This window comes from Felis catus, chromosome B1, assembly GCF_018350175.1.
Source record: "Felis catus isolate Fca126 chromosome B1, F.catus_Fca126_mat1.0, whole genome shotgun sequence".
In the NCBI taxonomy this organism is placed as follows: Eukaryota; Metazoa; Chordata; class Mammalia; order Carnivora; family Felidae; genus Felis; species Felis catus.
In genome coordinates this window covers 172,994,525-173,021,997 of record NC_058371.1, presented here as the reverse complement: position 1 = coordinate 173,021,997, position 27,473 = coordinate 172,994,525, and the positions used below count along the sequence as shown (strand labels likewise).

The 27,473-nt window shown below is 41.8% G+C and overlaps 2 long non-coding RNA genes across 3 annotated transcripts; one reads left to right on the top strand and one right to left on the bottom strand.

Annotated features, from left to right (window-relative positions):
- Positions 1-919: 919 nt before the first annotated feature.
- Positions 920-8,316, top strand: LOC109499212. Its single transcript, XR_002156424.3, has 2 exons — positions 920-1,655; positions 8,093-8,316. It is a non-coding gene; the product is annotated as an uncharacterized LOC109499212 (long non-coding RNA).
- On the bottom strand, positions 1,651-15,153 carry LOC109499211. Of its 2 annotated transcripts, XR_006597140.1 has the most exons (4): positions 14,111-15,153; positions 8,035-8,144; positions 7,238-7,388; positions 1,651-1,816 (listed from the first exon to the last, which is right to left on the bottom strand). It is a non-coding gene; the product is annotated as an uncharacterized LOC109499211 (long non-coding RNA). The 2 variants fall into 2 exon arrangements; XR_006597141.1 differs by lacking the exon at positions 7,238-7,388 and having other exon boundaries at positions 14,111-15,149.
- Between the last annotated feature and the right edge of the window lie 12,320 nt (positions 15,154-27,473).

Here is a 27,473-nt window from a genome sequence, read left to right as displayed (position 1 = left end):
TAAAACGATGTTAACAATGGAAATAAATCATATATTAGCCAAACACATTATGTGTGATAATGTGCTATGTGTAAAATTTTATGTGATAACAAAAAGATTTAAATAACTGCTTACAATTGCCAAAGCACTTTCTCATTTATTACCTCACTTAATCCTCACAAAAATTCCTTGAGGTAAACTGTCTTACTAGTTCCATTTTATAAATGAGAACACTGAGGACCAGAAAGATCAAGTGACTGGCCCAAGGACACACAGCCAATGAGACAACATTTCTATGTATCTACTGGCATGCTTTTGGCTGCAGGTAACAGAAAACACAAGCCAAAATGAACTCAACACTAAAGGAACTGTAGAAATTCCTGTAACAGAAAAAGTCTTGTGGGGCAGTGGGCTTCCGGCACAGTTTGATTAGAAATCCTGCTCTGTTTTATTCTGACTCCCTTGGATTCACCCTTTTTTTGTGTGTCAGCTTTGTCCTCAGGCTCTTTTTCCATTTAGTAGCAAATGCTGAAGCCGGTTCAGGTCCTGCCACACTAAGGAGAAAGGACTTCTTTATCCAATCACATCAGGGGCCAAGGGAATGCCACATGCTGATTGGCTTAGGATGGGATACATATCCATGCGTGAGCCAATGACCATGTCGATCGAGGCCACTGCCCAGAGCTGAGGATTGGATCGGTCTCCTCCCAACCCCACGGTTGCTATGCCGCGAGGGAGGGGTGGAATGGGTGCTGCAGAGTCGACCACAATACCCACCACACGTCGGAACTTGAATTCATGACTTAGAACTCTGAATCCTTTGGGTTTGTTCAGTTTTTGGTTTGGTTTTGTTTTTGTTTTCCCCTGGATCTTACGTACTGTTATCCTTTACTCCCAGCGCCGACAACTCTAACTAAAACTGCTATTTGTGTGTGTGTGTGTGTGTGTATAAATGTGCCTAAAAAAGTCCTTAGGTGACCAGAAGCCCTTTCCAATTGGCGCACCGCGATTGGACATGCCTCTTGACCTTCTCCGACTCAAATTCTTCCACATTCTTTGCCCCGTTCACTTGTGTTTCAAACACATTTTTGTTCCTTTGTGTCAGAGCCCAGCTAGGAAGACAGGAACCACTCTGAATATTTAAAACAGAGGAAATTTAATGCGAGGAGATGAAAGAAATGGAGAAGCCAAACAAGGGATTGTGAGGCAATCCAGAGACCAGCCACAGCAGGAACTTGCCGCCGCTCCTGGGCTGGAGAGACAAAGGGAGGAGGTGGTGCCACCCAAGCCCAGGGCCCGGGATTGCCCAGAGGAAGCTGGGACTATGACAGGCTTCCGGCCGGCCGGGAGCTGGAGCCAAGGGAGAGAGGCAGCAGCTGCCAGAGACGCCACCTCAGTACAGCGGGAGAGGGAGAAACACCCCGACTTCCCCTTCCTCCTGCTCTCCACGCGCCCACCAGACCCTCCTGTGGGCCAAACCCGGTTAGGAGCCAGCTGACAAGGGGCCTGAGAACGTGAGCCTGGAGCGTCAGGCGCCCTGAATCCAAGCCAGGGGAGAAAGGGCGAGGAAAGGATCTCAGGTCCAAGATACTCAGAACCAGCACGTTTGCATGACAATGCCCTCTGCCTTCACTGTGGGAAAATTGTAGAAAATACAGATATACAAAGAGAAAAAGGTAAAAATCAATATTTTATTAGGTTGGTCTTTTTTTTTCTTTCAGTTTTATTGGTATAGAATAGACGTACAGCACTGTATAAGGTCAAGGTGTATGGCGTAATGATTTGATTGACATAAGAAATGATAGCCACAATAAGTTTAGTTCACGTTGATCGTCTCCTACAGATAGAAAAGAAAAAAAGAGAAAAAAATGATTGTTTTTTTTTTTCCTTGAGATGACAACTATTAGGACTTTATTAACAACTTTCCTACATACTATAGAGCAATGTTAACTCTAGTCATTATTTAGTACATCACATCCCTAGGACTTATTTATCTTATAACTGGAAGTTTGTACCTTTTGACCACCTTCCTCCAATTTCCCTACCCAGCATCCCTGGCTTCTAGTAACCACAAGTCTGGTCTCTTTTTCTATGAATTTCTGTTTTTTCTTTCTCTTTTTTCTCCCTCCCTCCCTCCCTTTCTGCCTTCCTCCTTCCCTCCCTTCCTTCCTTTGTGATTCAACATATAAGGGACATCAGACAGTATTTGTCTTTCTCTGTCTGACTTATGTCACTTAGCATCATGCCCTCCAGGTCCATTTGCCGTTGCAAATGGCAGGATTTCCTTCTTTCTCATGGCTGAATAATATTCCATTGCATATAGACTCCATATTTTCTCATCCAATTCATCCATTGATGGACACTCAGATTATTTCCATGTCTTTGTAATTGTAAATAATGTGGCCACAAATATGGTCCCAAAGTTCTAGAGAAGCAGAGAACACCATCTATTAATACTTAGTATATTAATAATATTGTTCGCCATTTTTCTTTCAATGAGCTTTGCATTTTGCACTTACTCCCAGGATCTTTGTTTGTTTGCTTAAATGCAAAGTGTAGGTATGACTTGAAGGATTATTTTGTTATTTTTGTTTTTATTGCGGGGGGCTTTTTTTGATGAATGTGAATTTGTGCAAGTGAGTATATATGTGGGTATGCAATGAAGAATAAATTAGAAAATATTTCTTTTTCTTTTTTTGAAAGAGGGAGAGAGAGGGCACAAGTGAGTAGAGGGCAGAGAGACAGAGACAGAGACAGAGAGAGAGAGAGAGAGAAGCGGGGCTCACCCAAAGCGGGGCTTGTGTTGACCCTGAGTAGGGCTGGAGCTCACCCAGTGTGAGACTTGAACTCACGAACTGTGAGATCATGACCTGACCTGAAGTCAGATGCTTAACCAACTGAGTCACCCAGGCGCCCTAGAAAATATTTCTATTAAAAAAGAAAATATTTCTATTGATTGTCTTCCTTCCTGAGTAGAAACAAATATTTATATTTTTTATGTTTTTGCCTAACAATGCAGAGAAAAGTAAGTGCCCTGTGTTTTGAATATGAAGACATTCAAGACTTGTTTTTTTTTTTTTTTAATTTTTTTTTTCAACGTTTATTTATTTTTGGGACAGAGAGAGACAGAGCATGAACGGGGGAGGGGCAGAGAGAGAGGGAGACACAGAATCGGAAACAGGCTCCAGGCTCTGAGCCATCAGCCCAGAGCCCGACGCGGGGCTCGAACTCACGGACCGCGAGATCGTGACCTGGCTGAAGTCGGACGCTTAACCGACTGCGCCACCCAGACGCCCCAAGACTTGGTTTTAATTGCAGTGTTAAATTTGTATCTAAAAAAAAAAAACACTTTAAAAAATTAGGCTGCAATGAACATGGGGGTGCAGATACTTCTTTGACATAGAATTTGAGAGGCAAGTGTTAGAGGGCAAAGTTAAATCAACCAATGTCAGAACTGCTGAATGCTGCCTACTTCTCATTATTCATTGTGTTCTGGTCCTTTCCCTGCCAGAAGGCTGAGCATTCAAGCAGTTTGACATTTTGTTACACATACTCTGAAAAATTTATCTTCTCCGCTCTATCAAGTCAAATGTCAAAAATAGATTTGACAACTGTGTTCAGAAGCTTTATTTCTTCCAAGAAATGATTTTGCTTCTTTTCTCAGATAACATGAACTATGATTTATCAGGTCTCCTCTTTGCCCAGGCTACCAGGAAACTCAGTGTTACCTTTCCTATTAAGACCAGCAAATGCTAGCCCTTATGATGGGCACATGCCTCCTCTCTCTTCCCCACATTCCAAATTATATTGTTTCATGTCGGCTCCATGGGGTACGTGTTTGAGTGAAGAAGACGGAAATAAGTTTAGGCACATAAGGAAGAAGCCCTTGACTTATTTCCCCAGAGGGTTGCTGGGGCATCACTTGGCCTGTCCAACTTCGTCCACTTGAAGCCAGCTGGCCAGCACTGGGGAATCATCTGCCACAGTGGAACAGATTCTGTCTACCGCCCTCCCCGATGGCAGATGGCCACTCTGTACGAATCCACGTCATACATCATTGCTGAGTGAGACACCACCATCCACTGGACGAATCACCAGCGTCCTTGCTCCAACTCAGTCGGCTAGGAATTATATGTGTGTGCTCAAATAGACTCCGGTTCAATAAGTTTTCAGCTGTGGGATGCCCTACTGAGCATCTTGACAATGGAAAGGGGTGGAGCAAGAGGCTTCCAGAGGGATTACGGTTAGATTTTTAATTAGATTGGGCATTTTAATTAGGTCGGGCAAAGCTTTTGCAAAGAGGTGAAAGCATTGTCCCTTCAAGCGAGTACCTCTCTGGCCTGTTTTGCTTCCTTGATTCACAAAAGTCCCTTTTGAAATGTTTCTCTTGTACTTTGTTTATCTGAGGCTGACAGTCTGGCATCAGGCCCAGTTTAATATAATTTTTACTGTTGCTATCACATCCCCAATTCTATCAAGACGGTTATTACCGTGTTGTCTAAGACACCTTGCTGTGGCAATGAACAGACCAGGTGCACACCCACACTCACCCCACCCCACCCGTTTCTACTTCAAATTTCAGAAATGAACTCGATGCTCGCTCCCATCCCATTGAGACAACAAGAGCTTGTGACTCTATAGCACAGCAAAGTAGGTATTTAGCAATTATCTAGATAATTTGATTGGGATGGGCAAACGATTCATGTAATTTAGGTTCTAGAGTATATCTGTGGGTCTAAAAAACATGGACAATCCTCCAATTGCTTACAATTGCTTCAGAGTTCTATAAACACATAGGCTGCTTTTATAGCAAATTTGCTTCCCTAATTATGTTTTACATAATCTAATGCGTTCATATTAATTTGTATTCTCTAAGCATTTACCAGCCCAGAGGTATGTTGCCTGGTAGGCTGGAGAGGAAAACTGACCACAGATGATCATCAGGGTAGAGCTGAAAGTTGGCAATAGTTGTAAAGATCCAGTACTGACAAAAGTAAGGAACCACTACAGCATTTGGTTTGGAAAATGATGTGTGTGTGTGTGTGTGTGTGTGTGTGTGTGTGTGTGTGTGTGTATGTAAGTTCCATTCTTGGTTCCAGTGCAGAGTTGGGTCAGACCCTTAACATGGCTTTAGAACATGGGCATTGATGGTGAATGACTGTAATAATAACCCACTTCAGGGGCATGGACGTTGGCCAGTAGACATACACCTCTGGCTTTGAGTCAAGACTCAAGGTGGAGCCTGGGCCTGGACTTGTCCAGGAGGCCTATGCCTTCAGTAGATAGAGTCTTACTGCAGAATTATATCACACTAACAATGAAACTTACTGGAAAAACAAATAAAATGCTTTAAATGTTTAAATGCACTTCCAAGTATTCATCCTCCAAATATTTAGACTCTGAGCCGACTGGGCCAAGAGCCCAAGCTTCCTGTGCACACTGGATGGTTCCAACAATCTCCCCAAGATCAGCAAATATATAACAACTTAAAATATCATCCTTTTGGAGCCAAAAAAATTATTCCCCAGGTACTGCTCCAGGAAATCAGCTAGATCTCTGTCCAAAGTCCTCTGTAGTGTCTACGGGAGTTGATTAATTTTTAATAAATTTTTACCAAGGCCTCCCTAAGACCATGGTCTGTGTCCACTGTGAGCTGCTACACAAACAAGAGTGGGATGGAGATTTAGGAGGAGAAGTGGGTAGGAGGAAGGGAAAGGAAGAGGAAGAGGGAGGCAGAAAGAGCACCAAGCAGTTTGTTGAGGAAACTGGTCGCCATAGAAGGTTTTGATGCCTGAATCAAGTCTTGAAGAGGAAGTTGGAGAAAACCAGGAATTTTGTTTTCGTTGCTTAAGGGAGGGGGAGAGGAGGGCAAGGGCAGCAGAGATTGATTTCCTTTTGCATTTAAATTTCTCTAAATTCAGTAGTCATAAAATTCATTTTCCTTTTCTCAGGCACATTCATACAAAAATTCCCCCTTTTGAAGCCTCCACAGCAAAAAAAAAAAAAAAAAAAAAATTATCTGATTCTAGACGCTAGTCATCTCTTCTTTAACTAAGATGCTCCACCAAATTAAATAAATACCCTTAATATAGATCTTGATTCTAGAATATTTTATTAGTGCTTAGTTCAGTCTTCCCTGTAGACTAAGTAGAACAGTGAAGGCAAATTTTACATGCATTTAACTTTTGTAAGTTTGATTATAAGAGAGAGAGAGAGAGAGAGAGAGAGAGAGAGAGAGAGAGAGACAGGGATGGGGGGAGGTGTTAGCTGAGAAACAGTATGCCAGTTTCTGGCACGGCTCCTCCCTAAGAGAGTTTCAAGGGCAGTTTTGATTATCTGTGGCCTTCATCTTGCGGCTGGCTTCAGAACCTGACCTTCTGATCAAACACATCGATGATGAATGATTATCCCTTGGTAAATGGAAAAATTAAAAAAGAAGTGCGGTCATTTCTCTGATATTTCTCAATCTGTACCATAACTAGAAACTTGGCTTTCTAAATTTCTGTGCCCAACTACAAAGCGCACCACAATGTCTTTTGCCTTTTTCTTAATTTGGGGTACAAAACTGAGGTCCACAAATGAAAAAGCCCTTCCTTCCTTGCTTCCTTGCTTCCTTCCTTCCCTCCTTTTCTTTCCCTTCCTCCCTCCTTCCTTCTTTCCAGTATTTGTGGAGTATCAACAATGTACCAAGTTCAGGATTCAATCAAAAAGGGAGTCAAAAGACCTAGTCTTGACGTGGCCATGTTTTACTTGCACTGTGACATTGGGGAAACTACTGATCCTTCTGGGTCTCAATCCACCAAAAAAAAAAAAAAAAAAGTGAAAAAAAATGGCTCAAAAGTTCTAAATTTTCTCCCAGTGATAAAATTCTGTGAAATCAACTTGGAAATATTTCCTTAAAACTTAAAAGAAATAGTACAAACTTTCCTCACGGCAACCTTATCTATTCCTGACAAGCACTCTGTCCCCGCAGCTCCTGTCCCTCAGCTTTGTCCTTCCAGGCTGCAGCCGGTTTTGACTACCTCCCTCTCCCTCTGGATTCACCATCACTCCCCCCTCCCCACCCCCTTCGAGCTCAGGGGCTTCCAAGGTTTCAACAAAATGAAGAGAGGTCTTCCAAGGTTTAGTTTCCTCTCGTAGATGCTCTTCTTCAGGCCCCAGGAGCGTGATTCAGGCTTCAGTTTTTTGATGAAAAGTGAGAATAACCACATTATGGACAAGAGATATGGAAATCAATCTGCTACAAGATTAATCATACTTTCAGATTGTGCAAATGCTTCATTTTCAATGACTGCATCATTTGTAATGTGGCTTTTGTTCTATCATCGGGCATGTGAACCTGTTCACACTTAGTTGGTGGATTTGGCATAGTAGTGTTTCAAGCACCAGTGGTCTTTATTTAATCTAACCTAAAAGATAATAATAAAACACTTGGTTACTCTAAAAGGGAAAATATATTTTTTTTATTTTTGTATTTAAAAAAAAAATTTTTTTCTTAACATTTATTTATTTTTGAGACAGAGAGAGACAGAACATGAACGGGGGAGGGGCAGAGAGAGAGAGGGAGACACAGAATCTGAAACAGGCTCCAGGCTCTGAGCTGTCAGCACAGAGCCCGACGCGGGGCTCGAACTCACACACCGCAAGATCATGACCTGAGCCGAAGTCTGACGCGTAACCGACTGAGCCACCCAGGCACCCCAAGTTTTGTATTTTTCAGTAATCTCTACACCCAACATGGGGCTCGAACTCACAACCCCAAGATCCAGAGCGGCACACTCTAAAAGGGAAAAATATTCTTGTAAAATGCTTGAATGTCTGTGATATCGTATCAGGGAATGTTGACCAAATACTACTTTAGGTAAAAACCTGCTTCTTAGTTCTATTCAACCAATAATTACATATTTGTGAAGAAGCCCTATTCTGCCAATAGGTGAACTCAATTCACTCCCTGAGCATTAAGGAGAATATAAAAAATGTAGAATTTCCTGAGATTCGGGGAGATGTGGTGGAAAGCCAGAACACTTGAATTTGAATCCCACTTCTGTAACTTACGAAATATGTGCTCCCAGGAAAGGTACTGTGTCATTTTGAGTTTTCTCTTCCCCACCAGGACATTAACGACGCCTGCTTTATCTTCCTCATAAAATGTTTGTGAGGATAAACTGATGGAATAGAAGAAGAATGGATTACAGTCACAGAAGGCTTCCATTGCCAACACTTCACACATGCCCTCACTGAATCTTCACAAAAACGCCATTTTATACGAAACCACATCACTGCAAGGTTAAGAGGCTTCTAATAAAAGGTGGAGCTGGCATTCAAGCCAAAGCAGAATCCGTGCCTTTACCTCTGTATGAAAATCAATTACACAAAGGTAGCTACTAACATTTTTTGAAGCATAAGGGGAGGAAAAGACTTTTCTTTTGCCCTCCCCGACTCGAAATGGAAAAGGGGCAGGAGGAGAAACGCCTGCGATATTTTGAGTGCGCATTACATGATTAAGATGACTCTATGAGGCTAATAGCATGAAAATGTTTCACACTTTGTGGCTTTCTTACAAGGTTATAACGCTTTTGACTTACCAGGCTTAAAAATACCACGCATTTACGCAACAATCCCACATTTCCCTCTTGAATTTGCATTCCAACAAATGAAAATAATTTTTTAATATCATGGCATTACAAATTGCTGGACTCAAGGGAATCCAACATCTTTTGCTTTCTGCCTGCTTCATAGAAGCAGGCAAAAACTTGAAAACCAGAGACACCAGCAACCTTCCAGCAAACAAAGGCAGTCATTATGTTTTCTGCACTTAGGAGCTTTTCCTCTGCCAGGCAGATACAGAGAGTACTCATCTCCTTCCAACTCCCAAATCTCTTGACTTCCTCCTTCTCCTTCTCTCTGTCTAGGGCCTTTTGAGTGAGATGGCCAATAAGCCCCTTGTTTCAAATCCCTGCAGGAACAAGTGGATGCTACTCTCAGTGTCCACTAAACCATAAGTCCTTTGAGGATACGGGAAGACACCCACCAATGTCAAGATCGAAATGCAACAAGGGGAAGTCCGCAAGCAAAGGAGGGGGCTGCGGACCACTGCCTTCTCTTACAAAGATGGTAGAATCTCTGGGGATAGTAAGCAGTTTACTCCTGCATAGTGTATATACGTAGCAAGGGTTCAAGAATAATGTTCTTTATTTAGTTTCACATTTTAAAATGTTCTTTGAGTACAAAAAAACAACACTATTAGGAACTGTGTACTTTGATACATATTCTGTCTCTCAGCCTGGCAGTGATAGGATTCGAACCCATGCCCAGCAGACTCCAACACTCCTGCCTTTTTCTTTCTTTTTCTTTCTTTCTTTCTTTCTTTCTTTCTTTCTTTCTTTCTTTCTTTCTTTCTTTCTTTCTTCATAACCTCTATACCCAATGTGGGGCTTGAATACACAACCCCAAGATCAAGAGTTGCATGCTCTATGGACCGAGCCAGCCAGGCACCCCCAACTCCTGCCCTTTTCTTAACAATAGAATACCCTGAATGGATTCCCAAGATCACAGAGTAGCCATTTACGATCATATTTTCTTAGTTATTTCATTCCACATTCTAAAACAGGTGTAATTGTACATTTTCAGTAAAACAACAACAAAAGATCTAAAGAGAATGGGAGGGAAATTTTTTTTTTTCCTGAATGTTTTAGGTTTTAATCCCCAAAAAGCAACACATGTACTCTAAGCATCCCTCTCCCTCTTTGATTTTATGATTCCTGTAATGTTTCCCTGGTCACAACTGCCAGGAAGGGGGTAACTGGGTAAACCCAGAGAGGGTTACCAACAGATGGCCAAATCAACAAAAAAAGATCAATTTGAAAATAAAATGATTTCAGATGGTTGACTACTGGAAAATCAGGGTGGTTATGTTAGCACATGTCCCAAATAGTGTTCTCCAGCCTGCAAGTTGCTTGCATTGTCCAACAAAGTAGGAATGCCCAAGGGAATAGAACCTTGTCACCTCCCTTGCCTCCTCCCTACTCCCACTGACAATCCAGCAGAATTCAGCCCCAAAGGTAGGAGTTTGGTGTTGATGAGTCTGGACTGGCCCTGGGGCATCCCAACAACCCTAGCATGTCTATTGTCACTCCTCTGGCAAGGCTGTTTTCACAAAGAAAACACTCTTAATCATTCAGTAGGAACTGGGCTATCAAAACCAATTACCCACCAGTTAGACAAATGAATTCTGCTAGACAAACATTCCCTTCCAAGCATGAGGATGGCTTGACTGTGACACAGGGTAAAGTGTCCATTGTCATAGTCTTCCCTCAACAGGTAGTGGGGCAGGGTGCTTGATCCCCAAGAAAGTCCATCCAGAAAAGGAAAAGGACAGTTTCAGGACATTTCATGCTGCCCAACAAGTCCAACTTAAGTTGAGAGTGGTCAATATTCACGAAAGCAGCACGGGAAGTCACTGTCAGCTCAGATGGCCTAAAACACACAAGTCAATTAAGCAGTCCAATGAAGGTGACACGAGGCATGAGTGATGCCCCAAGATGGTGACACACCCAGCATGGCTGGATATGATGCAAGCCTCCTGACAGTTGAATGTGTTGTGAAATACTTGTAAATTCCTTGGATAAGCATCTCCCATTCCTGTGATAAATAGAGACAAGTCAGGGAAAACTACTAGACCACTAAGCCAAAATACAAATTGATGGAGAATGGTGGCATCCACAGCAATGAATAGCCTTGGAGGTTCTTTGATCTGTGCAGTACTATATTTGGCTCAAGGCCCCATTAAAACCAAGCAGTTTATGTTTGGACCAATAAATAGAGCTAATAAAAGTCATCCTTGGACTGGGACTCTTTGAACGGGTGGCACACAGGTCATTTATGGTATTTGGTGACTTTGAATGTTGATGGTACTGCTACTATGTGTATACAGGTCCCTCGGAACCCTAGATGAGAAGGGTCTGTAGCACCCAGGAAAGCAATAAGAGTATAAGATGCTCCAAGCCCCAGCATTGACATTTCATTTGACAAATATGCATTGAGCATCGAGTAGGTGCCAGAGTTGAAACAAGAAGGATACACATATGAATAAGAAGTAGACCCTGCTCATGAGACTCTGGATTAGAACAAAGGCATTTATGTACGCCCCGCAACAACATAGGTCAGACCGTGATGGCGGCCAACCAGAAGGAAGAGCAATTCGTTTTACATGGGGAGATTCTGGAAGACTTTGCAAAGGTGCTATTTAACTGAACCATAAAGAAGGAGCAATAGAACCAACAATAGAAAAGCATGGTATTCTGAGCAGACACAAGCTAAGCAAGACTTTGAAGAGCTGAGGGGCAAAGGCAGCTAGAGAGAGTGCTAGAATTCCAGCAAGGAGGGGGTATAAGGCCTGAGGCTGGAAAGGTAGGTCAGGCTAGGGGGCAAATGGTCTGGAATGACTTACTATGCATGGACTTGACCTTAGTTTTGTAGGCCAGGGGGTTGTACACATGTTATATTTTTGCATTTTACATTTGTTTTTAAATTTTTATAGTTCAACAGAACTTTTGTCAAGTGATCCCTGCATGAAACTGAATGTATATAACCAAGAGAAGTGATGATTTATTGGTACAGACTTACTTTTATAATCTCAGCTTTATTACATTTTGCTTCTTCTTAAATTAACCAATGGGAAAAATGATCATTGTCTGCACATTAGTGAAGATTTTTTTCCGAGTGCAAGTGACAGAAAATCCGATCTCAACTAACTCAGGGAAGAAACAAAAAGTAGGGAATGAGAAAGGTTTATTTACTTTTAAGAAAAAAATTTTTAATGTTTATTTTTGAGAGAGACAGTAACAGACCGCAAGCAGGGGAGGGTCAGAGAGAGAGAGAGAGAGACAGAATCCGAAGCAGGCTTCAGGGTCTGAGCCGTCAGCACAGAGCCTGACACGAGGCTCAAACTCAAGATCATGACCTGAGTCGAAATGGTTCTGGGATTCAGGAGAGGCTAAAGGAATAGATCAAAGCTTTTTGCTCATTGCCATGCAGTTCAGCACCCTCTCTACTGGCTGCTCAATTCTCAAGAAGGGCTTCCTCCCTGTGATGGGCCCCAGCAGCTCTGAGCTTACAATCATCTTTATCAGTTGCAATCTCCTTCCTATGAGAGCCCAACACAGTCTCAGAATGAAGCCTCAGTGGCCTGGCCTGGCTCACATGCCTATCCCTTCACCTGTCACTGTGGTCTGACAATGGTGCCTACTGAGTGGCCCTGGGGGGTCCTGCGTAAGCCCAGGGTCCCCACAGACTGAGTGTGGAGGCAGGTGGTGCCTCAGAGGGAAGCAGAGGTGCTGCTACCAGAAGGAAGGAGGGATGCCCAGCAGGTAAAAACAACACAGTTGACTCTGTTGTGCAAATATAACGTGAAAACTTTAAATCAGGGATAAGGGATGTCAATTACAGGCTTATATCAGTCTTAATACTCAGTTTGCTTCTGTATTTTATTTTATTTGCACAGTATTGAGAAAATCCTGATTCACATAAGGGAGTGGTTGCAAATAGTAACCGTTTTTTAGACAGCATGCCTGGAACACCCAGGATACTCTTCAGTTAGATTTGTGCCAGAGTTGAAAGTAGACCGAAAGTTTGAGTAACAGGAAATTCTATTTCAAAGTTTAATTTCAGAAACCATGAAGAGGCTCCTTTGCTAATCTGAGTGTTCTCCAGGAAGATGCTTCTCAAATATAAATGTAATATACGATGATAAATTCAACAATATCATTTTTTTTAACTCCAATATCTGAGTAACTAAGCTTCAAAGTTTGAATACAGTAAAATACATGTTGTTTTGCTATTGGAGTCACAATTTGAAGTTTCAACCAAACTGCTGACATGTTATCAGCAAGGAAGCACAGTGATATTATAACCCCATATTGCCAAACTGGACACATTCGGCTTATTAATAAACATCAGCCATTGGCGTGCCTGGGTGGCTTAGTCGGTAGGTTGTGTGAGGGACTTCAACTCAGGTTGTGATCTCCTGGTTGGAGAACTCAAGCTCCACATCCGGCTCATTGACTTTAGCGCTCAGAGCTGCTTCCGATCCTCTGTCCTCTTCTCTCTGCCCCTCCCCTGCTTGCGCTCTCTCAAAAATCAACATTAAAAAAAAAAAAAAATCAGCCAGTAATGTAACTCTTATATCAGAGTCCTATTTTGCAAAGTTTCCTTTTGAAGAAAATATTGATTTCTCATCTCAATTGAAATAGTAATAATAACACCTTGCTCTGACACTGGGGATAACTATTACCAGAAAAAAAGTAAATTTGGGAGCTCACAACCTATTCTACTCCAAGTAATGTTGAAAAGCTAGGTTTGGGGTGCCTGGGTGGCTCAGTCAGTTAAGTGTCGGACTCTTGATTTCTGCTCAGGTGATGGTCTCATGATTCATGGGATGGAGCCCCGTGTCAGGCTCTGTGCTAATGGTGTGCATCCTGCTTGGGATTCTCTCACTCTCTCTGTGCCTTTTTTTCCGCTTGTGCTCTCTCTCTCTCTCAAAATAAATAAACTTAAGAAAAAAGGAAAGGAAAGGAATGAAAAGAGAAAAGAAAAGAAAGGAAGAAAAGAAGAGAAAAGAAAAGAAAAGTTTGGTTTAATGATCATGTCTTACTAAACTGACAATATAGAGAGTATTATTAACCACTGTTTTAAAAGATACGGCTACATCCTTAATAGCTAGCCTTTTCTATGTAACTTTCCAGTGTCTTCTCTAAAATGGCATTCAGCAACGTTTCCCCAGTATTTTGCCCCACTGCAGCCACGCTACATTATTTTATTTTTCTTGGTGTGGATGACATGATTTCCTTTCTAGACTGAAAAGCTCCATAAGGCTGGGACTCTGTCTCATTGCATGCTTTCTCCTCATATAGCACAGTATAATGTATACTAAGAGCTTAGTATAATGTCTGATATGAGGCAGGACTCAATGAAGGCTCAGTAAATAAATACGTTTAAAAAATTAATGTGGCTCATTTACAACAAAGTTAAAGCTGAATTTTTGCCTAGCCGTCGTGTCAAATAAAATTCATGACATTAAATGGTTTTGTACCCCCAAATGAATGGCAGACAAAATCAAAAACCAAAAACTTACCTCCTTTAGAGGAATGCTAACTGAACTTCCCGTGGCTCTTTTGGCCACATGCACACTCACACTTTTCTCCAGTCATTCATCCAACGATTCGCCAGCACCTCCTATGTGCTGGTATACTATCCGGTTGCTGAGGATGTTTTAAGAAGGCACTGAACACAGTTCTTGACCTTAAGGAGTGTAGTCAGGGAGAATCATAAAAACAAATCATCATAACGCCACCTGATACGTGCCATAATAGAGATATGAATATTACATGGCGTTGATCAGGCTTTTTCAGGTTGCCAGGAAGAGAGATGTGCTCTGGTGACTCGGGTTAACGTGGTTCATCGCAAGGATACCGGAGGAAGTGGGGAAGAGCAGGAAGCAGTTTTAACAGCTGCCTGGCGGAGCTGGGAATGTCGTTCAGGACACAGTATACCTCCAGCCACCTGTTTTTCTTGACATTGCTTCAGCAGTAGGCATCTGTTGCTCCCTCTCTAATGCTCTGCCAGTATAGTGACTCAGCTGCGCCCTGCCTCTGCTTTTCTCTGCTCACGCTGCCAAACCCTCTCTGCACTTCTTCTCCTCCACGCCGTTGTTCCTGTTTTGTCATGGCTCCCAGCGCCATGTGGACAGGGCTTTCTGACGGTTCTCAGGGTGTCTGCCCATTTCCACCCTACCGTTTCATTACTTCCCCCTCTCCCACACCCAATAGGTCCCAAATTCTAATTGCGTGAAAGAGGTTCTGTTCCACTGGCCGGTCATCGTCTAGGAAACTGACCACCGGGGGCGGAGCTCTTGCATCAGCCCATTTCATTGGCTACTTGGATATTCCATGAATGGTTGCCTTTGGGTCAGGCGTCAATTCTCAGTTCAATCTGCTGTAGCCAAGGAAGCGGGGCTGAGGTTTACCTCATGTGCAGACAGCACCGTCTGCAGCCGCTTGCATCACAAGAGGGTTGTAGCTGAGGCTGGCAATCTTATCATTTGACCCTCCTCCAGTACAGTGTTCCAGTACAGCACAGTATATTGTTTGGCATATTGAGTTTATGTCAACTGTTCCGCTTTGCTGCAAATAATGTCAGTTATAATCGATTTTTGAAACAGACTTTTAAAAGTTATTTTAAATAGCTAAAAGTTAAACACAACTTGAATCCCCCGAAAGAAGAAAAATAGTTGGACAAATTATATTTATAAGAAGGAATATTATACAACCTTCTAAGAGAATCGTAAATTTGGAGGATATATCATGGCAAGAGAAAATGCTTATTGATGTAATGTTAAATAAAAATCAGCACACACAAGTTATATAGTATTATTAGTGAGATAATTATACACTCACTTACAGAGTTGAGAGAGAATAAACTGGAAAGACAAGGTGAGGGGGGCTTGGCATGATGAGATGATATATGAGTTTTACATTTGTATGCATTTTTTGTATTTCCCAACCTTTCAAAGGCAAAAGAAAAATCCTCAATTTTAAGATACATAAAGCAGTATAAATGGCACCCTTTCTTAGTAGGCAAAGCCCCCATGTTGGTTTGACAAGAAGTACAAGATACTTTGGATCCCACTTTCAGAAAAGAAAGTGAGGTCTTCTTTCTTATGCACAATGCCTAACAGCAGAGAAAACCAAGATGACAGGGAAGTCAAGAGTACAGCAGGGTAACAGGATGCATGTTGGCTGACCATGCATTCTGTGTTGTATTCTTGGAAGGATGTCGTGTATTTGCTATCATACATAGCAAAACGTAGTCCTTGCTCATCCTGATCACATGTTCATGGACCACAATGGAATGGGGTTCAGGAGGTGCAGAATGGGAGACAGTCTGTGAACAACTGTACTCTAATGGAAAAAAAGTACTAACAAGATAATACGAAAGAGCGTGGAGGCCCAGAAAAGATGGCCAAGTTTGCCTGTGAGAGTGAGAGAAGAGTTTAGAAACTGAGTGGCATTTGAGCTGAGCCTTAAGTAATAGTAATCGACTTTTCAAGGCAGCCAAGAAAAGGGCACATTTCTTCCCTTCCTAAATTCTGAACTATTTGAAAAATAATATACAGGGATCAGGTAGATGGGAAACCAAACTATCACCTTTACTTGATATGGTTGATATTGAAGAATAAGGCTTGGGAGGCTGGGTGGCTCAGTTGTGAAGCATCTGATTTTGGCTTAGGTCATGATCTCACGGTCCGTGAATTCGAGTCCCATATCAGCTGAGCTTGAGCCCCACCTTGGGTGAGCACAGGCCCTGCTTCTCTCTCTCTCTTGCTCCCCTTCTCTCTCTCTGCCCCTCCTGGGATTCTCCCCCCCCTTTCTTTCTCCCTCCCCCTCTGCCCCTTGCTTACTTGCACCCTCTCTCAAAAAATGTATATATACATATATATGGCTTATGGCTGCAGGTAAGCAGGTTTCCAATTCTGAACCCAGAATTACACAGATTTATCCATGCAGTCACAGGATTGCACAGCAGAGGCAGACTTCCTGACAGAGGGCAAGACCCTTGTAAAACCTACAACATGTGGTCCATGAGAGACTCAGAGCAGAACACATATCTTCAGCAGGCAGGCTCACCGCAAGAAGAAAAAGGGATGAGGAGGGTAGAATACACAGGGTTGAGTAGTAGGTTGAATGGTGGTCCCTAGAAGATATGCCCACCCAGAATCTGTAACTGTGACCTCATTTGTAAAAAAAAAAAAAAAGCTTTGCAGATGTAACTAAGTTAAGGATCTTGGGATGAGATCATCCTGGGTTTAGGTGGGACCTAAATCAAACGGCAGTTGTCCTTAGAAGAGGACAACAGAAGAAATACAGGAAAAGGCCATGTGAAGATGAAGGCAGAGCCTAGTGGGATGCATCGACAAGCCAAGGAACACCAAAGACTACAGGCAACCGCCAGAAGCAGGGAAAGAGGCACGGGACAGACACTTCCTCAGAGCCTCAGAAAGGAACCAACCCTGTCCACACCTTGATTTGGGACCTCTGGCGTCCAGAACTGTAAACGTACACATTTCTATAATTTTAAGGCACTCTGTGTGCCCATTTGTTACTGCAGCCCTAAGAGACTAATACACTCTGTTTCTTGTCCTAAACACAGCCATCTGGGAGCAGAGAGAAGTGGGTACAGCCTAGATTATTCCCCTAGCAGAGTTGCCTCCACATAAAAGGAAATACTACGAATGGGGGAAGACGTATCTTCCCCTAAAATAATAATAAATGCCTCTAACATTTTTTGAGTGCTTGTCATACCGCCTATTGTTTTGAGTGGTTTCAGAAAGAATACAATAAGGGACTATGTAAGGAAAGGGAATTCCAGGCCAAGGGGAAAGCTCTGTGGGGTTTTCCCGACCCACACACTTCCTCATCGACTCCTGCACGACTTCCATCCATCCCACAGACATTTGGTCCAGGGCTGCTGTGATTTCCAACTTTGGGTCTTCAGGTTTCTCCCATCCTCTAGTCATAAAGATAGGAAGGTGTTTAATTATAAAATTTCTGTAAATACCACATAATGTTTATGAAAACAAAAACAGAAAAACAAAAAACATCGCTGTATTAGTCAGGTTTCTCCAGAGAAACAGAACCAAAAGCTACTGATTTAAATGTTAATCGGATCTAAAAATGCCTTCATAGCGACATCCAGACTGGTGTTTGACCATACAACTGGTGCCATACATAGCCTTGCCAAATTGACGCATAAAATTAACCCTCGCAATGGGACGTTTTGTTTTTAATTTATGGTTTTTTTAAATTGTGGTAAAATATACATGGCATAAAATTTCCCATTTTAACCATTTTTAAGTGTCTAGTTCAGTGACCTTAAGCACATTCACATTGCTGTACAGAACTCTGTTCATCTTGCCAGACTGAAACTTGGACCCATTTAACAATAACTCCCCATTTTCCTTTCTCTCTAGCCCTTGGCAACCGCCATTCTACTCTGGCCCTACAAAGTCAACTACTCTAAGTACTACACAGGAGTGGAATCATACAGAATGTTTTCCTTTGTCACTGGCTCATTTCACTTCAAGGTGTCTTCAAGGTTCATCCACGTTTTAGCTTGTATCAGAACACCCTTCTTTTTTTTTTTTAATGCTTGTTTATTTATTTTGAGAGTAGGGGGAAGGACAGAGAGAGAGAGAGAGGGAGAGAGAGAGGGAGGGAGAGAGAATCCCAAGCAGGCTCTGTGTTGTTGGCACAGAGCTCAACCCAGGGCTCAGTCTCATGAACTGTGAGATCATGACCTGAGCTGAAATCAAGAGTCAGACGTTTAACTGACTGAGACACCCAGGTGCCCCAAAATGCCCTTCTTTTTTAAAGCTGACTAATGTGCAACTGTATGTATGAACCACATTTTGTTTCTCCATTCATCTGTCGATGGCCACTTGGGTTGCTGCTCCCTCTTGGTTATTGTGAATAATGCTGCTATGAACATAAGTGTGCATATATCCTTTGGAGATCCTGCATTCAATTCCTTTGAATACCTAGAAGAGGAATTACTTTATCATATGATAATTCTATTTGATGTTTTGAGGAACTGCCATACTGCTCTCCACAGTGGCTGCACAGTTCCACTCTGCTCTAGTCAGCATTTAAAAACTGGTAGCAGAAGGTAAGATTAACAGTTGCTTAAGAAAATACGTATACATTAACACTCAAGCTGTAGCCTATAGCCACACACCCCAAAGGGAACAAAGCATTCAAAAGGTAAACAAAAGACATTATGGGCCCTGCAGGGGACTCTGCAAACTCCATGGGCCCTTTCATCTTTCCTAAGAGAATTCCAATTGTATTCAGTTACTCTCCTCTTCCTTAGACCGGCATGTGACTCAGCTGAAACTAACCCCAGTTCTAGGAATGGGTCTGACTGTCTAAGGAAAATACTGGAAAATACTGGGAAAATTGTTCCTCATTCTTGAAAAAGCATCAGAGGAAGTAATTATTTCCCTTCTTCCTCTAGGCATTGTCATTTCTGCATATAGCTCTTGGAATTGCGATAGCCAGGCTGCCACTAACCTGAGGATAAAGCCAACATTAACCATGGAACAGTGGAGATATGGAAAGAATCCAGGTCCTTGGCATTAACATCACTGAATTGCTGAATTAACTGAGTCTGGAGCCCACCCTATACACTTTGGTCTACTTGGTGACAGAACTAGTTTAGAAAAATATTTGGCCTTTCATGAAAAAGGAATCTGGTTATAAATATGTGAAAAATAAAAAACAAAGGAAAGGATAAAAAAGAACAAAAAATAAATTGCTCACAATTGCATTGTATCTGTCAGGATTCTTGGTTGCAAGCAATAGAAACCAACTCTGATTCACTTAAGTACAAAAGGAACACATTGGAGGGATTGAAAGGGGCTGACAAAACCAAAGGAAGGAGAACCAGGAGTCTTTCCCAGGGGATCCGGAGCCAACCTCATCCCAATCTACATGCTGCCACCATTGGCGTCAACAGCACCATAACCACTGCCACCACCATTCTTCCACTGTCATCACCTCCACCCCCACTATGATGATCTGCTTTCTGACTGTCCAAGTGTCATACCATAGCTGGGACTTGAGAAGGCAAGTCAGGAGGCTAGGGCGCAAAATTTAAGGAGGCACATACTCTCAGCGTCATACAAATGCAGACTGGCCCCTGCATGACTCTGAAAATGAACGCCTCCTTAAATTTTACACCCTAGCACCTTAGATGCCTCGCTCACTTGCCAGGTTCTATATCACACGCCCAAGTTTTGAAGTTCCAGTTGGAAGCCTGGGAGCCTTCAGTGTCCAAGCCTAGTTCATATGACCACAACCCTGGTTGCTATGCAGTGAGCAAGAAAGCACTCCCCTTTCAGCTTCTACAGGCAACTAAGACAAGGCACTCCACCAAAACTAAACACAATGGAGAACTGCCCCCAAATAAGAACCACTCAGAGATGATCACAGTTAAACACAGTTTGGGGGCAGTTCCTTCAGATTTTCTTCCAAGTATACATATCTTGGGGATGGGTGCAAAAAATGATTTGATGTTTCCTACTGTACTTTTTTGTTCTTAGACAATATCCAATATTCTAAGGTGGAATCTACCTCATTTTCTCCTAACCAGCATCATACCCTGATATCTGAACTATATCACCCCTGTAATATGAGACTCAAAGAAATATTATTCTAAGTCAATCATATGTTAGATTTATACTTTTATTACCAACATTTGATCATTGGCCAATTACCCACACTGTTTATACTTTTCTAAAATCATTACGGTTTGCCTTTGAAAGTCCTTTCCTAGATACTTAAGCTGTAGTAGGCAAAAGGATTGGCAATCCCCAACCCCACATACCCACGAGCATGCTAATGACAATCCTATCAAAGGATCAAAACACTACCAAAAACCCCCAAAATCCCACAGTTTGGAATTCACTAAATGCACTGACTGCTTCTACTTTAACAGTGACACTTATAGAAAGAGGAAAAGGTTTTTGAGGTGTAAGCAGTTTAACAAGGAGAAAAAATCGATATTCAACCAAATCATAAATGGAAAGAAACTGTAGACCATTGTCGATTTCAATTTTTGCCTTTCAGGGAAAAAATCCTTTTTTTTTCCTTAAAATTAAACTGTGTTTCCTTTAAATTTACCTAGTCTAATTTTTCTCAAAGCCTGGTCAGAAGTCACTTTTTTTTTTTTTAATTTCACTTTCTTTAACGGTAAAAAAAAATTACCCAGGCTCTCTCTGCAGGTTTACTTGCAGTTTTACTTTGCCTTCATAAAGCTGATTCAGTTGACAGTTGCTAAGGTGATGGTCTTTTTACCAGACATTTTATTTATGGAGAATAGTTAAAGGACAGGCACCTTTTACTTGAGACTTTCTGGAAAACAATACTTGCATTTGCCCTATATGTCACTCCAGGTCAAATTTTAGAGACCAGAGAACTAATAGATGTGTGAGACTTAATTGAATTACGGACAAATGCACTCCGTAAACAAAAGCTTTAAAGTCTCCTAGCTGGTGGCTCTGTTTTCATCCTTTTACTCTTTATTTGGCTGTTTAAGACTGTGAAACTCAGACCTCATTAGTGGCCTGGAAGATTTGGAGAAATATACTTTCTTCCATGGCTCAAGGAGCAGATGTAAGTAGTCAAAATAAGAATCTTTTAAATTTTTTTTTTCAACGTTTTATTTATTTTTGGGGGGACAGAGAGAGACAGAGCATGAACGGGGGAGGGGCAGAGAGAGAGGGAGACACAGAATCGGAAACAGGCTCCAGGCTCCGAGCCATCAGCCCAGAGCCTGACGCGGGGCTCGAACTCACGGACCGCGAGATCGTGACCTGGCTGAAGTCGGACGCTCAACCGACTGCGCCACCCAGGCGCCCCAAGAATCTTTTAAAATTTAAAAGAATTTTAATTTGTCTTAATTTACTTGAAATCCCTTGAGCCAAAGACATTACCTCCAACCGTGTGAATTCATTTAACGTTTGCACAGATGTTTACCATCTATTGTTGTTATCATTACTGTTATATTAAAGAATTCATTGCAAACGGTAGAAATATCCAGAAGGATAAACCCAAATCTACTTCCTGCATGGAACTACTTGCCCTACATTCACCATTTCTAAGCTGTTATATTTCTTGAAGGAAATTTATGAATAGCTCACCACCTTTAATCCTCATCTTCCTACCTCAAAAGCTGGCAGTATGAAGTTGACAGGCAGAGCTTTTCAATCTATTTATCCTCAGTTACAGTCATATGATATGATGGGACCCAATGAGAAGACTTCAAAGAGCTTCTGGATAGATTTGCCTCATTTCTAAAAGGAGACACAAGACAGAGACATTCCATTTTTCTCTTCTAGACCTTCCTTCAATGTCTACTTACAGAAAACTGTCATGGACCTTTTGTTGAAATGTGGACAGAAACAAAGATGCTGGGAATGACAGAGTGGAAATTTGAATAAAAGAAAATCTAGGACCATGATGGCATTGCTAAGCTGTTGAAATAACCCTGTAATCACTTTTCCTCCAAGCTTCATATTTTGTGAGATAAATGTGTCTTTGTTGCTTAAGTAACTTAGAGTTGAATTTTCTGTTATTTAAACTAAAAGCACTGGATATAATTGTGACAGATTACAAAAAATGGCCATAATTCTTCATCCCCTCCCCATATCTACAGGCTATGTAATGCAATCCTGATGGAGGGAGGCAATTTCTTCACCCCTTGAATCCGAACTGGACTTGTGACTTGCTTTGGGCAATAGGATGTGGCAGGAGCAATGTTGAAAAGTTCAAAGGCTGGGCTTCAAGAGTCTTTGCATATATATTTTTTTCACTTGTGGAATCCTGCTGCCATTGCATATAAAGAAGCCCATGGTGGTCTATGGAAGAGGAGAAACCCACTAGAGAGTGATTCATTTTTGCCAGCCACCTCTGCTGAGCCATCAGACCATCCACTTGATCACAGATATGCAAGTGTGAAGATCAGCCAAGCCAGCCCACATAAGACCTTCTGAGCTTCGCAGCCAAAATTGCCAAACTACAGAATTAAGAATTAAATTAATATTTATTATTTTAAGCCACTATGTTCTGGGGCCATTTGTCATGTAACCAAAGCTAACTGATAAATGGATAAAAGTAAAAATATAGACTGTTGCCAAGAACAACTTCTCTTAACTGCATGTTTCGTTAAGCAGTCTTTAAATATACAGTTGACTCTTGAACAATGTGAGGAGTTAGAGGTGCCAGTTCCCCGTAAAGTTGAGAGTCTATGTATAGCTTTTGACTCCTCCCAAATTAACCACTAAGAGCCTACTGTTGACCACAAGTCCTACTGATAACATAAGCAGTTAATTAACACATATTTTGTATATTGTATATATTATATACTGTATTCTTACAATAAAGTAAGCTAGAGAAAAGAAAATGTTATTTAGAAAATCATAAGTAAGCAAAAATACATACAATACTATACTGTATTTATCGGGAAAAAAATCCACATATAAGTGAACCCGTGCAATTCAAACCCTTGTTGGTCAAAGGTCAACTATATATCAGTCTTGGTATTGGAAATGGATACACATAAATGCTGCCAAAATTAGGGCATTAAGTAGTACATGTGAGATTTTTGCACAGTTGTGGAAATGGAATAGTTGAAGGCAATACTGGCATCCTACCATCATTTTCTGTTTTTGATCTGTTATGATGTTGTCCTCATTAATTAGAGATGGAAAGGATTAGAAAGAAAGGACAGGTAGTATATACACCACATACAATCTGAAACCGTTTATTTTTGGCATCAGAAAACCGTATTTGTATGCATCTACAAACCCAATATTTCCTCCCTACTCAAAGTGCTCCTTGGGCTGGGATTGAAAGTAGGTTGCCTTGTCCGTATATTCCCTAATCGAGTGCAGAACTAGGCACCTTAGAAACCTCCAGGATGGTGGGGACAATCAACCTGCAATCAAATGAATCATGAAATCTTATAGCAGAAACTAGCCTTAGAGAATACCTAATTCAACTCCTCCGTTCAATGCAGTCTTCTCTGTAGTATTCTATTCCATTCAGCAATTGTTTACTGGGTACTTCCTAAATGCAAGTCACTAGGCAACAGAGAATTCAAGAAGAATGCACATCCCTGTCTTCGAGAAGACCGCCATCCTGGAGAGAAGATAAAGCACTTACATAAATGAGGTCCAAAAGCAAACTGGGAAACAGATAAACACTAGCCTCGGGTCCAGGAGAAGAGAGATCTCCCATCCAGTAGAAGAAAGGGGTGATATTGGAGATGAGCCTTGAAGGATGGATATAAACTGAACCCTCAACAATACAATGGGAGGAGGAAGTCCCAGATGGAAGAAATATCATGAGCATAGATATGGAGATGGGAACTAGCAACAGAGTATGTCAGGAGCATCAGATACTGATGATAATCTTTAAGTGTTTATTAGGTGAACATTCTGGATTCTTACCTTTCAAACCTGTTCTTCTCCCGTCTTCCTCACTTACTTAAATGGCATGTCCATTCACCCAGCTGCTTCAGCCCAAACCTAGGCGGTGTCCTTGATTTGTTTCCTTCCCTCAAACCCTATATGCAAACCTGAATAAGATCAGCTCTAACCACAAAGATATGTCCGGAATCCGACTACTTCTCACCACCTCTATCACCACCAGCTAAGTCTAGTCCATCTTTTTCCATAGCATTCTCCTAATTTGGCTTGTTACCTCCACTCTTTAATTCCTTCCAGTTTACTCCCCACACAGCAGCCAGCAGCCTAAGTGAGCTTTGTAAAATGTAAATCCATCCATAGCATCTTCTCCGCTTGTTCCTCTCCAGTGGTTTCCTATCACCCTGGAAATAAAAGCCAGACATCTTACCATAAAAACCAAACTCCAAGGGCTTGTAGGATCTGACCTTTACCTTGTCTGATCTCATCTCCTACCACTTTCCCGCTTGGTCCCCCTGCCTCAGCTACACTGACCCTTCTTCAAGTACTCAAAGTCTTTCCCTCCTTAAGGTCTTTGTCAGCTCTGTTCCCTCTGCTTGGAATGCAGATCCATTGTTTGTCCTCTCACTTCATTTCGAGCCTCTCCTCAAATGTCATGTCCCCAGAGAAGCCTTCTCTGGCCACCTAAAAGAGTCCCCACCTCCGTCAATTCTGTCTCCCTTTGACCTGCTTCATTTCTTCCTGGTATTTATCATTCTCTGAGATTAAGTTTGTATTCATGTGCCGACTTACGTTTTTATCTGTATTAGTTTCAGCTTGTGGTAATAAATTACCACAAACTTGGTGGTTTAAACAACACAAATTTATTATCTCAAGAGTTCTGGAGGTCAGAAGTCTGCAGTGGGTCTCACTGAGCTAAAATCAAGGTATCAGTGAGGCTGTGTTCCTTTTGGAGAACTCATTTCCTTGCCTTTTCCATCCTGTAACGGCTGTCTGCACTATTTGGCATTTGCCCCCTTTCCATCTTCAAAGTCAGCAACAGCAGGTCAAGTCTCTCTTACATGGCATCACTCTGATGTTCATTCTTCTGCCTCCCTCTTCCATATTTTAAGGGCCCTTGTGATTGCAGTAAGCCCACCTGGATAATCCAGAATAATCTTGCTATTTGAAAGCCAGTTTATTAGCAACCTTCATTTTATCTGAAACCTGAGTTCCCCCTGCCATGTAACCTAATATATTCACCTATTCCAGGGATTAGAACATGAACATCTTTGGGGGGCCATTATTCTGCCTACCACCTACCACTAGAATGTGAGTTTCTTTGGGGCCAGAACCAGATCTCCATCCTTCTCATATACCTGGCACATAGCAACATGTATTGCATATATTTTGTTAAATGAATTCTTGAATGCAACATACTATTCTAAGAGCTTTACATGTATTATCCTAGTTTCGTCTTCATAAGTACTCTATGAAATAAGAACAATTTTTATCCCTATTCTACATTTGATAAGATAGAGGCACAGAGAAGTTAAGTAACTTGCCTTTGGTCACATAGTAAGTGCCAGAGCCAAGGATATAAAATGAAGCAAACTCTAAGGCCTTTGCTTTCATCACTGTGCTGTGGCCCCTTCATAAGGGAGTCATGGGAAAGGAAAGGTGGGGACCTCCTAGAATCTCCCTTGAGTGAACTAAGAAGTAAGCCTAAGTAGTAAACACAGGGAAAATGCCATTTTCACTGAGACATGGCTATTCAGTCTCTGTCTTTATGCTTTTAGTGAGGACAAACTCGCCAATCTGAGGGGGAATTTATTCTAATCTTTCAGCCAGGTCTTGTTTTGGCCCAACTAACCGTAGCTACCACAGTTTCCTGAGGATTCCTTCAAGTTAAATGCAAACTCTTTCATTTCTCTTGAGTAGGTCTCCTGCACAGAATCTCTCTCTGCTTTCCTCCTCTGGTGAACATCAGAGGTGAGCCTTGAAGAAACTCAGGAACCACCACCATCTTTGACTTGAGGCTAGATTAGAGCCATCTCAGCAGCCAACTTCTATAGCCTTTCCCTTGGATCTCACCCAGGTCTCGTTCAAAGACCAAAGACCCCTCCACACAGACAAGACAATATCCCTGGCCCCTTAACTCAGCACCCAGAATGCTTCAGAGGAGGGAGAATAAGTGATGGCCTTTCATTATCATTTCCCTCCACTCCTCCCCCAAATTTCCATCTCCCAGGCCAAGAGAGAGGGTGGGTGAGGCTTTGTTCTAAGAGGATCCCATTGTATGTTTGATGAATACCAGGGCCCCTCCCTCAGGAGACTGGGAAGGAGAATGAAGAGTGGGTGGCCAACAGACAGTACTCTTCTTTTTCTGGCAAATAATCCAGAAAATGGATAATTCCCACAAACATAATTAAGTTAGCAATTCATGTGTAATTTGGCAATATGCTTGCTAATCAAATAATGACTTAAATTGCTTGTGGGATTTTTAAAGGAAAATTTACTTCATCATTTAATAAAGATGTTCCTTGGAGGCCAATTTTTTTAAAGAATTTTGAGGCAAATAAGACTAAGGTCAAAGTATTATCTCTAAGCCTATGTCACAACAGGTATTCAGAGTACATTATTTCCCCTTTAATGATCCAGCTACCATCCCCACACAGTCTCTGTCTCCCGTCTCTCAATCTCTCTCTCAACCAACTCAATCATACACACACCCATTTATATAGATACTTACTTACACCTTCCTCCTAGTATTTCTTAGCTAACTGTGAATTCCAACAGTGCTTTGCCTGCATGCTGTCCTGCTCTTCGCTTCCACATGTAACTCCATTTGTATAACGGCACCACTGGAATCATCGAATGATATTCGTGTAGATTGTTGGTATCAGTCCCTGTGTGTAAGTTGGTATCCCAACTCCGACACCTACTATCTATGTGACTTCAGGCAAATTAGTTAACTTCTCTGAACCTCTGTTTCTGAATCTGAAACTGGCATAACAATAGTACCTAGCTCATGCTTAATACTGAGCATCAATTTTGCACCTGACATTGTTCCAGGTGCTAAAGATACAGCAATAAAAAAGATGAAATCCCTGCTCTCAGGAGACTTACATTCTAGTGGAGAGGAAATGAATCTCAAGCAAACAAATAAGATAATTTCAGGTAGGTGCTATTAAAGGTAAAACGCATTGGGACGCCTGGGTGGCTCAGTCAGTTGAGGGTCCAACTTTGGCTCAGGTTGTGATATCACGGTTCATGGGTTTGAGCCCTGCATCGGGCTCTGCACTGACAGCTCAGAGCCTGGAACCTACTTTGGATTCTGTGTGTGTCTCTCTCTGTCCCTCCTCCATTCACTCTCTCTCTCTCTCTCTCTCTCTCTCTCTCTCTCTCTCAAAATAAATAAATAAATAAATAATAAACATTTAAAAAAAGAGAGAATACGTTTCCTTTAAAAAAA